Raw genomic sequence first — 14,710 nt, 5'->3', positions numbered from 1 at the left:
AATTATAATCCAATATTCTTACATTTATTACTTTTACAACAATATTATAGAATAAAAATGATCAACAATAGTAACAAATTAAATCTATTAATATATCTACAATAATTTACAACACACATATATATATATATATATATCTGTATATCAAGTCAAATACAACAACGATACAAAAATTCAAATCGTTGAAAACTACAAAGTAAAATTAACAAACTACGAAAGAAAAAACTACTAAAAACGACAAAGCGACTAATCGTACATAAATATTTCTCTACAAAGTAAACGAAGACGTGCTACTGAGTAAATACCACACATCTCACAAACTCCGTATATATTACTAGTGGGAAAGTTTACCAAGGTCCAGCTGGTGGTGAAGCGAGAAGTGTGTCTCGTGACTGGGAGAACCGGAAGCGGAAGCGTTGGACCACGACTGCCGGAGTCCCGGAGTCGAATGACGTAACTTCGAAACGGACGGAAGGGTTGCAGGTGCAAAAGGGGTAGGGGTTGCTGGCCGTGGTCAGTAGTGGGGGCGCGTTCCGCTTCTGCGCAGTGGGAAACGGCGCGATGATTGGGAGGGGAGGCAGTCGTTCAAAATCGCGACGAGCCGTCGTCCCATGCTCGACGTCCATTAGATATTCTCGATCTTTGTAATTTGACAATTAGTCGACGGCAGAGGTGGAACACTGTCAGTCAAACGGTTGATGCAGCGGCGGGGTCGATGCACCGAAGGATGATTTATTTTATTAATTAGGCAACACCGTCGCTTCCGCGGAAATGCCTGCCACACGGAGACAGATCTCTCTCAGCCACATTCTTGCAATTCCGGATACGTCAGGAGCATTGATTCCATTATCCTCTGTGACCTCATCGTAGTTTTTATATCGAATATATAACGAACAGGTTTGAAAAAAGTCTTTAATTTTTCGCTCTTTTTTTTATTGCTCATATTTATTTTTTTTTCTTTTTCTTTTTATGTATGTTTTAATGAAAATTGTATTTTTTCTTTTAATCGTATACATATAATACTTTTGTGCTATTTACATACTTTATATATATATGATACCATATAAATAAAAATTGTCATTTTTAATGATTAGAAGCGAAAATAACGGTTTCTATCGATTTTTACGGAAATATGGGAAGCATTCGAGCTCGACATAACTCATTTTCGTAATCAGATCAGCTGGAAACGGAGATACGATTACATTATGCAGAGTATTCGAGGCGAATGTCGTCAACGAGATTAAGCCCATTACGAGGAAGTTCGTATTAAAATTTCAAGCTTAAAATCGAACTCGGAGAAAAGTCATTTTCGAAAATAGAGGTAGAACCTTTGTATACGAATTATTTAATAACGACTCACCCCGCAAACATATCATTCCATAAGATTATAGATTATATACGATTCGTATTTCGAACATTAAATAAAAAGAAAATCATCAATCACGCGTAAAAAATCCAAAGCAAAAAAATATCCATCCCACAATCACCAATTCAAATCTAACTGCTAATTTCTCTTTATTGCCCTTCGAAACCAATAATTCATCCAATTTTTGCTCGATGCTGTTCGAAAAATGAAACATTGACCATAATATTCGATAAAATAATACATTCTTTCGAAGAGAAAACTCGTATAAATCCTCGCAGACACGCATGACACATATAATCTTTATATATCATTGTTCTAGGATGGGAAGGGAGGGGGAGGGTACGAGGCGAGGAGAAGAAGGTGCATTGCCCTCGAATCCAGGGCCACCGGTCGGTTCAGGATCGTCGGGCATCGGAGGGAATCAGCCTGAACGGGTTAGAGGCTCGATTGTGATACAAGGTCATCCGACACGAAGCATGAGTAATCCAGCCATCGTGGTCAACGACATGTTATGCAACACGGCTGCGATAATCCTTTGGTTCTCGGTTCTCCTTCTCTCTTCCTTTCTCTTCGATCCAGACAGCCTCCACTCGCTACATGATCTTCGTTGAAACGAAGCTTGGATCGAGTTGAATGCGGGACGGATGAAAATGGCGGATATATGCGCGTCCATATTGCTCGTTTAAAAAGGGGTTCGGGATGATTTTCCTCGGCGAGGAAAGGAGGAGGAATATTGATTCGTTCGGGGAAGGAATTTATTTTTAAGCTTGTTCTTGGAAAGGGAAGGAAATGGTTAATTTATACGGAAAGAGGATCTTGCGAGTACGAGTTTTCGTTTCTCAAAATAAAAAGAGGTTTAATAATTGTTCACGAAGCAAGATTGCGCTCGATGTAATTGTAGTGTTTCTTCAACATCTGAGATGTTTTTATTTTCTTCTCTTTCTTTCTTTTTTTTTTTTAACTATCGATTCGTCGGAGAAAAAGAAGATCGTTGGAAATTTTTAAGAAAGTTTTCAAGTCTCGCATCGTATGTGCGTATAACGGATTATTGGCTGGGTCGCGGTTGGCAAAGACTTTGAAATAAAGCAGGCTCTAGTTTTTCCCGGTGGATCAGCTCCTTTCTCTTTTTAGACACGTAATCCGATGTGTGTCGTGCTTTTAGCCTTGTCCCCGCGTTGGAACACGAGTTTTTTTACCCTCGAAAATCCCGCCCATCGACTACGTACGCTGAGAAACGAGCACGTGCTGCCTCTACTCTCTCAGGAAGAGAGTCCTCGAGAGGTGAATGAGAAAAAAAATAAAGAGGCAACAGGAAAGAGAGAGAGCAAGAGAGAGAGAGAAGGAGAGTAATATTCACAAGCTCGCTCCAGGCAAATCTATTCCATCGAAAAGCATCGACGACGATTGGAAGGTCTGATAGAATTGAGATCCTTGAACAAATACCTCAAGTTTCGAATGAATTCGACCTCAAACTGTACTTAATAGAATCGAAAATTTTCTTCCCCCTTATGTTACACTCGCACGTCGTCGTTCCGCTCTAAAAATCGTATCGCTACGCGATATCTCGAGTTTCAATCTATAATTTTGTTTTTTAAGATATACACAGGAAATTGTACGTTATATATTATAAGTCATTAAATTGGACTTATTCACATACTAAATTTTACCGTTACCTTAAAGATATTTTATATTTTCCTTATTTTTTTAATTTGACGAATTGATACAAAAACGTGGATAAAAAAATTCAAATATACATACATATATATATATCAATTTTTCTAATTGCTCTTTCAATCTTGGCACAAAATTCCATAACAACAAAGATCTAATTGCCCGTTTCAGTTTATCGAGCCACCCAAAGGTAACATCCTCCCCGTCCTTGGTTCGAATAAAACACGATTCAAAATCACCCATGAAAACCTTTATCCCGGCTGATTTCACTTCCTCGCGTCTTCTCCTTTTTCATCGAGTTACTCGACGCGAATGGACGAGTGACAGTGACAGATTTGCTCTCCTCTCTCCGAGCAGCTTAGAAGACAACCCGTCCGGAGAGGAGACGACGCACGGTTCCTGGTTCCCCACAGTTCCATCATTATCGAATGTCCTTAATTGCTGGCAGCCACGTTGCTACGTCACAGGGATCCGCCGGTTTACGTTGCAACGTTCAGCGATGTTGAACGAGGAGGACGAGACAGGGAGAGATAGCTTTGAACTTAGAAATCGAGTTGAAAAGCAAATCATGCTCATTGCTTGGAGAACGTAGTTAAGTACTTGCCCATCTATAGGGTGGTCCAATTTGCACGTTGTTGTTCAACGTTGTTGCTTAATAGCCTTGATTCCTCCCTGATCGATCCTTTAATTAACGTTATACGAATATATCGATTGACGCAATCTGATTCACGGCCTAGCAATGTTGAGGGAAATCTCTGCCGATATAATTGGCGTGGAAAAAAACGACTAATCGAGAGAGGTTTCGATCCGCGTTACGATTATGATAATTACAGTGAATGATGAAAAGCGTTTCGTTTGTACATCCGGGGATAACCTTTCGCGGGGCTACCACTGTTTGATCCCCATTAAGTATATTCGAACGCACGCCCGCGTGTAATCGTGATTTGGAGAGAGAGAAAAAAAAAGAAAAAGACCGATGGGCAGAAAGCGGTGCACGGCCCTGAACGATTTCACCTGATGATGTGTTTGCGCAGCTGTAGCTTTTTCAATAGGTTTGAAACGTTGTTTGAAACTACGGCGAGCAATTTTGGAGTTCTCTCTATTAATATGGAGGCTGTTATTACGTAAATGGGGAGAATGTGACGTTTCGAATGAAATATTGATACTAACTTTTTTTGCGTAATATAAGTGGAAATATTTTTCGAAAGACACAAGTTTCTATGTGGAGGAATTTAATTCGATAGTTGTTTTTTGTTGATTAAAAAGCGTAACAGTGAACTTTCACGCGAAATATTTTCACAGTCTAGGATTTCGTGAAATAAATCGTCTTCGCGTCTTGTATCAAAGGTGAAGCAAACATCGATTCGAAGAAAGGAGACAGATACGATATTTTTCACCGAATAACACATTCTCCAATTTTAAAAAGAACAATTTTTAGAACAATCGTATCCAATATTTTTTTCTCTTCAATCCTGAAAACTTAATTTTTTCTTAACCACAAGAAGATACAATACACGATGAAAGGAAGCAAAAAAATCGGACAAGAACAATTTTTCCCTACGATCATCCATCATCATCATCATCATCATTCACCCTTACGATAATTCGAGTTTGCCTACGAGCAACAGCTCCTCGAAAATTGGCGTGAACGCGAGCCACCGTATGCTTCGATTTTTCCACCCATTAATTAAGCTTTCTCCGACCAATCTTATTTTCCACGGGAAACCGTGTAGAAACCGTGCGCGACGACGGAATGAAAAAAAGAACGGGAAATTTACGAAACGCGTTAACGCCTGTTGTACGACAAAAGGAGGCGAGAGAGAGAGAGAGAAGGGAAAAAACGGAAAAGAAGGGTCTTAAAGGCCCGAGGCGGGGGCCTGCGGGGAGCATTAGAGCGTTATTACGGGCAGCGTGATGCGGCACGAAACGAAATGGACGAGTTCTATTATCTCACTTAGAGGAGAAAAATTCCTTCGCCACGGATATCTCGGGGAAACGGTTGGATTGGATCCGCGAGGAGCGGAGCAAGAAATCGAACGGTTCGATCGTGAGAGAGCGGAAACGGTGGGCCGAGAACAATCGTTCCATCTCTCCTCTTCGTCCGGGGAAAAATCTCGGCGCCAATGTCACGGTCTCCTCTTTTAGAGATCGGTATATATCGTAAGAGTGAAGCAGATTGTTAAAGGTTATGTTGGAAGGCCTTCTCGCTCGCCTTGCAAGAATTCGCGCAAGAAGTTTTACGCGGCGCACGATTACAATGTTGGAAGGGTGGAATGCGAGGAAAAAGTTGCTCGGCTAATCGATTAAAAAATAATCGATGGCCAGCGATCCATAAGATTGGTAGAGTTCGTGTATAGGATGTTCGTAGAGTTATTTCCCAAAAATATTTCAATGCTTCGAAAGGATATTTTCTGAAACATCTTAAAGGCTACTAGAAATCGAACAACGATAATATAATATTTCTCTAACAGATTAAAATTGGAATTAACTGACTATGTAAATATGAAAGAAAACGGTGCATCATCGAAAATAATCTAATATTTCCAATGCTACACGAAGAAGAAAAATTCATCAGAGGTTTTCTCAGAGAAACATAACGGATATCGGTGATATCCTGCGGTCGCCGATTAATCGAAAGAAAAGTTCATCGGCTCCTTCATCGTTTCGTTCCTCGAGAAATTCGCGGCTGGCTGGCCACGCGCTTTTTCACCCAGCCGTGATGGAACAATTACTCGAATCCGTTCTCCAGCACCGATAAACGACGAATGGAAAAATAATCCTTAATCTTTCGTTCCCCAAACTTTCCTTCAGACGTCTGCACGCGTTTTCTTTTCACCTCGACGAAACGTGGCCTGTTTGTCTAGACCTCGTCCCAGGGAACAATCCTGCGTGGCATCGACGCACTTAATTAGACGATCACACGATTACACGGTAACGAACTCGGTGCTAGCTTCCACCAGTCTTGAATGAGTCTTGTTGTGGATTCACGCTCAGGAGGATTATATTTATGGAGGTGCAAGGCGGGAATAATTGCCTTGGTATTCTTTATTGTGATGCACGAGCTTACGCAAAAGCCATAATTTATCAATTTCACCGAGGAAACCTCAATTTGCCTGGAAAAGTTAAATTAATCGTTTCTCGTAATTCGCGTCTCGAATAAAGCGAATTAATCAATTTTCATTAATCATTTGTTAAAACGCAATAATCCTATAGGATAATATTTTATAGAATAAATATCAATCAAAATGAATAAACGATGGTGGGTATTATATTAAAATTTAGAGCGAGAGCCTCGTTTCTAATCAATATTTAGTTTACATCGTTTTCGAAAGTCCTTATGGGGAGCATCAGATGGATCGAGAACGAAAAATTGATTGGTCAAGGGGGAGAGGGAAAGAGAGCGGCTTGTGGTCTCGCAGGTGGAAAGTCTTGGGACGAGCAGCGTAATACGGCAAGTCATGATAGCCGATAAACCCTGTATACTCCACTGGACGAGCTATAATGGTCGCTATAAAAGGGATCCCGAGGAAGCGAATCGACGTTTCTCCCGTATTTCCAAGTGAAACAGATCTACGAAAGAATTCGATCTGGGATGAATGTCTCACGTGAATTCAGCCGTACCTTTCATCTCAACTCCCTTCTTCGTCTAACGAATAGACTGGAGAAAATTTGAAAGAAGAAGTAAGAAGAATAAACATCTGTAATTTAAATTTCTAACTAATTAAAAGACAGCTGCAATTTCACCTGTCCAATTATTCCGCCGCGAGGAAAAAAAAAGAAAACGCGATCATTCCTCGGACGATGAATCACGTTGCTCGAGGAAACCAGTCCTCCGCTCAAAGAGAAGGACTTCACTTTCGAGGATAATTTCCTCGTCGTTTGCTCGGGAGCAATGATTGCAAAGTTGCGAGTAACGCTTTTTCTCCATCATCGGCGTAACACGTGTCATCAGCGACGATAAAGATAATTCCAAGTTGGGAATAATATAATAAATAAGAATAAACTGCAAGAAAACTTTTAAGATTCGACGATAGAAAATTGGAATTTCCTGAAATGAGGATAATGGAGGAAAGAGGGAGGAGAAGAAAAAGATTCGTTTTTAATTCGAGAAGAAAGGAAAGGGGGAGGAGGAGGAGGAGGGAAATCGAAGGAGATCCATTTTGTCGGGCAGCCTTGGAAGCGTAGCCCGAAGGAAGGAAGGAAGGTGGCGGTTGCAAATGCGCTTAGAAACGATGTAATACCGAGAACTCGGCCTCTTGGAGAGCGGCAATAAACGGTAATGCAAGCATCGCTTGGCAAAGATTCTCGAGGAACGCTTAACGCCTGCCACTTCCTGCCCTTCTTGCGAGAATTCCTCGCCGAAAGTAACAAAGGAATCGGCGATTCTTCTTCCGTGGCCATCGTAAAATAACCGATCTTCTCCGATTTTAAACCCCTTTTTCGTCCCTTCTGAGATCGAACCGATCGTTCTCGAATTCTGGAAATTGGAATCCAGAGAGTCACGAATAATTGAAATAATCTCGTTGAAAAAAATTTTACGCGTATTAATTAAAAAATCCGAGGAGGAAATTCAACAAGGTTGGAAATAAATCCGTAATTCTTTCGGAAAGGAGGATTATTTTTTCTTCGTTGCCGAAGCTTGAAACACAGTTGAATGAGATTGCATCGAATTAGATGCAGGCGGGTAATAGAATCAGCCGCATAGGAGCGGCGAGTGGCCTATAGCGATACCACAAAGTTCATCGCTCTAGGAGAACAAGTTTCAAGAGCGAAGCGCGAGCGGGTAAGGTGCGAATTCCGCGAGCGTCCCAAGTGTTTCCAAGTCAACACGCTCTGTTACCTAATTCCAAGGATCAAGAGAGTGGGTTAAGTGCAACGTGTACAAGTTGGTTACACGAGAAACTCTCTCTCTTTTGTAATTATTTTAGATAATCTGCTGGCGGATTAATATAAATCGATTTCTCGGATCGATAATTCCGAAACTATCAACTTTTCCTACTTCATTAATTAACATGAATTCCTTGTAGATCGTTGCAATTTTCTTCTATCAACGATTTCAAAAAAGTGGTAAGAAAATGATAGAACTATCGTTGGAACAAGAAAATTATTTAGAAATGGAAAACTTATCTGCGACTATTCTCGAAGAATTTAATATTCAAGAATTTTCCTCTCTTCCCTCCTCTCATCTGTTCGATTCGAAACAATATCTTCACAGCGAGGGAAACAATAAGGATTAAGTGAGAAATGTAGCAACGTTACAAGAAGCGAAAAGATTCATTCTATTGGAGAGAACACTCTTAAAGTATCGTTTCATTTCAGGCGATTAACTCGATGCGGTTAATTCGGAAATGTGTTCCGCCTGTAATATGGCAACCGGTCACGCTCCGTTGCCTACACGCACGTCAATTATTCAGGCGCGCGTTCCTTAATTAGAATTTGATTCCCAATTAATTGGATTCACCTGGGCGATAAAGGCTCGCGCGCTGTTCCTACCTGGATACCGGCAATACGTGGAACCGCATTGCTGGAAATCCGAAACATTGTCCGTGATCCGGGCCGACGACGGCGCTGGGTCGCCGGGACGAGTTAAGAATCTTGCGGCGGTGGCAGAGAAACCGCGTCTGGTAAATACGAGTCATGCGCTCGAGGAGCGCATTCCCTCGCAGAGGCTCTCCGTAATCCGGTTGGAAACAGAGATCCTGCGAATTATTTCGTTGCATTTTCGAATTTGGATTTTCTTTTCAAGATAGACATCGAACGAGTCTGTGAAAACTCGATTAAACATTATTCTCTTTTTTTCCTAATTTTTTATCGATGGAAAAGCGAGGAGGATCATTTCTATTCAGAAAATAATATCCACTCGACGGATGGAAAATCTTTTTCATTCCCATATTTTCTTGTCCAAAGAAAAACTCTAAACCATTAATATTAATGTGAACTTTGAAAATTCTCAACTTTGCTATTTACTTTCTACTACGATTTCTAAACAAACACGCTATATATATGTATATATATAATTCCTCTTTATCCCAAGATAAACACAGAAAGCGTGTCACCGTGCTGAGAACCACTATTGTCCTCCTGGTTATATTAAGCTATTTAGCCGGAACATGAGCGAACGAAACTCGCTATTCCAGCGATCCTATCGTCCTCCTCCTCCAACAAAACACCGCGTGCATTTCGTCGATTAAACATTTGACCAGCGTTTCAACCATTTTTGCATTCTCTTCATTTTCCGCCCCAATGTTGGAGAAAACTTGGGCGAGTATCACCCTGTATAACGTACAGCTTTATGCTCGCTCCTCTCGGCGCTCCTCACGTACAGATACTCGATCCATCGTAGCAGGGAACGGTTCAAGATCGCGTACGTGGAACGAGAAGACGTGGATTTTTCAAAGGGACTTTTATCCTGGGGAGAGTCGAGATACAAAGTGTTGTCTCGCGTGATGTCTCTCGACAACGATGTTTTACAACGATCCAACGATGGACACGAACTGTCATTATAATAAAGAGGGAATGAGTTTACGTAATCTTGGATATGAGATTTTTCTCTACAAAACCGACCGAGGTATTCGTTTATCATCCTAGGTGGATGATCTTTATTTTCAACCCTTTCGCTGTGGCAACGTTGGAAGAGTAGCTGTTGCAGGATACGATCATGCACGCTGCACCATTACATGTAGGAATGGATAGAACACTATGGTAATATACAGGGTGTTCGAACGAAACAGGTAGGATGATTTTTTAGAGACATGATTTTTAATTAAAATGATTGAATTGAAACTTATTTTATCATATTACGCTGCAATGTTGTGCATTATTTGATAACTCTTATCTAATCCTGAAGCTTACAATAAAATTCAGAAAATTTCATTAATATCATTTTTCAAATTGAAAAAGAATGGAGAATCTAATGTAACGAGAGATGAGAAAATATATAATCGTGAAGTATTATCGTGACGTAATAACAGTTGAATGTATCATACCCTTGCAGCAAACGTAACTGGAAAAACTCGTTTCCCGAGTTGGCTCCATCAACTGTGAGAATGTAGCAGAAATTCTTTTGAAAGTGGCGATAATCAAAAGTGTTTTATTTTATTCTTTCTTACGACACGACACATCTTCTTTCGAGGAATTGCACAATTTTTCCACAATGGAATTCACAACAACGACACGATTCGTTATGCACACGTTTCCTTTTCGACACCGAGCCCTCTCCCTCCCTTTGTCTTCCCACTGCTGAGCGAGGAGGAATGCGAGATCGCGTACGATAAGCCGTTAAGCCGACAACAACAATTGAAATAGTAACGTTGCACTTTTTCTCTCTTTCTTTCTTTCTTTTTTCTCTCTCTCTCCTTTTCTTTTACGGGGTTACGGGGAAGCCGACTCGTTTTTTTTTCCCCGCGCAGAAAGGAACACGTGGTGGTGAGGATGGTTGACGGATATCGGTAGGGACAGAGAGAGCACTTCCTGAACGGAAACGTTCAATTGATCCTCTCACGTATGAAATCCGCGACTTCTGCGAAGCGGCTGCCCTATACGTGGCCATGAATGGGCGCATATGCACGCGGGGTTGGGGAGTTTAAAATTCAATTACACCCGTTGGGTAGAGAATAATCCGCTAACCCTCGCCTGTCGCCGTCTTCCCCGCTCGCTCCCGGATTCCGAACCGAGCGTCCCATATACCACCAAACCATCTGTATGGTGTGCGTGCACGGTGTGTGGAACAGCTTTGCTAATTTGAAGATTAAAAAAAAAAAAAAAGAGGTAAGATCCAAGGTAAAGATGTATTCGAATTTTACTTTGAGTTGCAGAATAATAAATTAGGAGAAATTTGTCGAATAATCGATTGAGAATCTAGATTATTACTATTCGAATCTTAATTTGACGAGGTGAAGTTGCAGAATAATAAATTAGAAGAAATTTGTCAAGTAATCGATTGAGAATCTAGAATTCTGCTGGGAAATAGGAAAGAAAAAAAAGAGTTTAAGAGGTAAGATCCAAGGTGAAGATGTATTCGAATCTTAGTTTGACGAGTTGCAGAATAATAAATTAGAAGAAATTTGTCGAGTGATCGATTGAGAATCTAGAATTCTGCTGAGAAATCGAAAAAAAAAAGAGTTTAAGATTCAAGGTGAAGATGTATTCGAATCTTAGTTTGACAAGGTGGAGTTACAGAATAATAAATTAGAAGAAATTTGTCGAATAATCGATTGAGAATCTAGAATTCTGCTGGGAAATCGAAAAAAAAAAAAAAGTTTAAGAGGTAAGATCCAAGGTGAAAATGTATTCGAATCTTAGTTTGACGAGGTGGAGTTGCAGAATAATAAATTAGAAGAAATTTGTCAAGTAATCGATTGAAAATCTAGAATTCTGCTGGGAAATCGAAAAAAAAAAGAGTTTAAGAGGTAAGATCCAAGGTGAAGATGTATTCGAATCTTAAAAATCGGAAAAAAGAAAAAGAGTTTAGAGAATTAAGAAATAAGATCCAAAGTGAAGATGTATTCGAATCTTAGTTTTATGAGGTGGAATTGCAAAATAATAAATTAGAAGAAATTTGTCAAGTAATCGATTGAGAATCTAGAATTCTGTTGGGAAATCGGAAAAAAGAAAAAGAGTTTCGTTAAGATCCAAAATGAAGATGTATATATTAAGATGTGTTTTATGAGGTGAAGTTACAAAATAATAAATTAGAAGAAATTTGTCGAATAATCGATTGAGAATCTAGATTACTACTATTCGAATCTTAATTTGACGAGGTGCAGTTGCAAAATAATAAATTAGAAGAAATTTGTCAAGTAATCGATTGAGAATCTAGAATTCTGTTGGGAAATCGGAAAAAAGAAAAAGAGTTTCGTTAAGAGATCCAAGATGAAGATGTATTCGAATCTTAGTTTGACGAGGTGGAGTTGCAGAATAATAAATTAGAAGAAATTTGTCAAGTAATCAATTGAGAATCTAGAATTCTGTTGAGAAAAAGGAATAGAGAGATATTTTTTATGCTGATATATCACGCATGGTGTGAAAAGTGAATAATTATTATAACCGGTTGTCTGGCTTTTATTATTAAATCTTGGAGAATCGCGGAGTAAAATGGAAAAAGTTGTAGAATGAAGTTTGATTAATTCAGAATTTAAAATCATGTCTGGAAATCAAAGAAAATTGAAAGATTTCGTTTTATATATATATATAATTACGAAACGGTTATTAAATTTTTACTATTAAATCTTGAGCAATGGGTTAGTGATTTACACTAAAAATTAAAATAAAGTGGTAACTACTAAAATTAATAATTGATAGATAAATAAATTTAGCCAAGATTTTATTAACACAATTTACACCAAAAATTTTTGAAAATCGTGCAAAGTAATGCAGAAAATGTCAGATTGATTACACAAGAAATCTGCAACAATTCCTTTGTTTCTATGAAATATCTCCCTCGGTTACAGTTAATAAAAAGAAGAAAATCGAACGAAAAAGTAATCCAAGAACGAAAGGTTCTCGAATGTGCACGGCATCTCGACAATCGCGGTTTCGTCAGGGCGAATCACCTCATCGTCGGTGACGTGTGAAGGCCAGCTCCCTCGAGGACCTCGATAATGGCCAATGTCGCGATTCGCGTAGAGTTGAACGTACTCCTACGAATACGAATAAAAGTGTGAAGCTCGAACCGGTCTGCTCGAACCGAGCGCGCAAGTAGTACGAACTACGAAACCGCCTGAAAACCGCCATCGCAACATGGCTTGCGCGTTGTAGATGAGTTTCGAGGAGAGATTCACGGAACGGGGGCTTCACGTTTGCCGGATTAATTAGAAAGTTTCTCCTAGAATCGCGATGACGAAGATCACGTGCAGAAAAAAATATACAAATGAAAGGTGAAACGTGAAGGATGGAAACGTCCTCTTTTAAGATTTTCCACATGAGCAAAATATTCGTAGAAGATCTGTTCTTAGCGATATAAGCAACTCTATAAGCGAAATAAATATACGATTTTTGATATAAAAGTAAAAATTTCCAACCAACGATCGACCATAAAAAAAAGAAGAAAGAAAGAAAGAAAGACAGAAGAGAAGGTTTTCGAAAGCGATGGTACATTTTTCGGATTTTCATCGAAGCCCTTTCATCAATGGGGTATCCAATGGATTTTAAAAACGACAAAAGAATCGAGACTCGAATGCGGAGAAAATTACCCGGATACCGGTGACAGCGAGTGGAAAGAAAAAAACGCAGTTAGCTATATATTTTTTTTGTCCGTTGATCAGAGAGAAATGAAATTTCCCGTGGTCCTTGGAGGACTCCCCTAACGTAAAGGGTGGGATTGGCCGTGGTGTGCGTCACCATGGTAACGATAGGTCAGGATAGGGATAAGCAACGGTAATGCTCCCTTTTTTTTTTTTTTTTTTTTCCAGCCAGAGGAACCATCTTGCGAGTGGCTGGCGGCGAACACACGCGTACGCACACCGATGACGCGAAGCTTTTCACCCCTATAGCCGGGCACAATTCACCCTTCGACCGAAAAAGGAGAGAAGGAAAAAAAAGGGAAAGAACGTGACGCTTTCGCCTTCAAAACTGTTACACCGAAATTTCCACCGTTGCTGTTTCTAATCGTTTATTGGCAACCGAGTTTCACCTCCCTCCCTCTTTCTCTTCAGTTCGTTCATTCTGTTTTTTTTTTTTTTTTTTTTTACGCGTAGGTATATCTTCTTCTTCTTCGAGCAGAACAAAGTAACAATCGCGCGCGAATCGAGAGGCTAACCCGACACTCCGCTCGATGAAAGCAATTTATTTGATGAATGCATCCGGGAGAACAATGCGATCCAGGTGGTGTGATAGCATGCAGCAAAGCCTTTTTCTATATTTTTTTTTTTCTCCCCCTCTTCCCTTCCTTGTTACCCTTCACCCCTCTTTTGTTCCGGCGTCGATCGACGATGCTACACGCTCGAAGGTCGAAGATCGTTCGATCCAAACGGCGACAAAAAGCTACGCGTTTAAAAGTCTAAATCGAATCGTTTCACGGGAAAGGGGAGAAAATTCCTGTTTCGAAGTTCGAATTTCGCGTCGATTAAAATCGGATATGTCGTGGAATGAAATAAGAGCAATAGGACGAGTTTCAGAAATGTGAGAATAGTCTCGTTTTTTTTTTTTATAATATTTGTGATTATAATTAATAAGATAATTTTAAAAAAAGATACATAATTTAAAAAAATTCCTTCCAAATATTTTTATTTTTATGTGGATATATATATAAAATAATTATCAACAAAATGTATATATAAATAATATTTAAATTTTATTATGTTATCAATAAAACTAAGGATTAATCGATTTAATACTCATGAAAAACAATTTTCGTTTTATGAAATTTTCTAATAATAATTTAGCCATACATATTATAAACTAATATTTTATGAAAAAACATTACATAGATTTAATCTTATTTTTTTAATTTATTTAATGGATGAAATATCTCGAATAATAACATTCATCATTTCAAAAATTGATTACAGATATATAGATATTGCAATTTTTTCTTGCATTATATATAATATATATCAAATAGATGACGTTATTGTTATTGGGAGAAAACGAATAATATCATAGCCATCTATCGAACAAAAAGTCAATTAAATTATATACATAAAATTTTTCAAAAAAAGAAATGTTCAAAAAGAA

Source organism: Apis mellifera, linkage group LG2, assembly GCF_003254395.2.
Source record: "Apis mellifera strain DH4 linkage group LG2, Amel_HAv3.1, whole genome shotgun sequence".
NCBI classification, from domain to species: domain Eukaryota; kingdom Metazoa; phylum Arthropoda; class Insecta; order Hymenoptera; family Apidae; genus Apis; species Apis mellifera.
Note: the sequence above shows the minus strand (reverse complement) of the source record.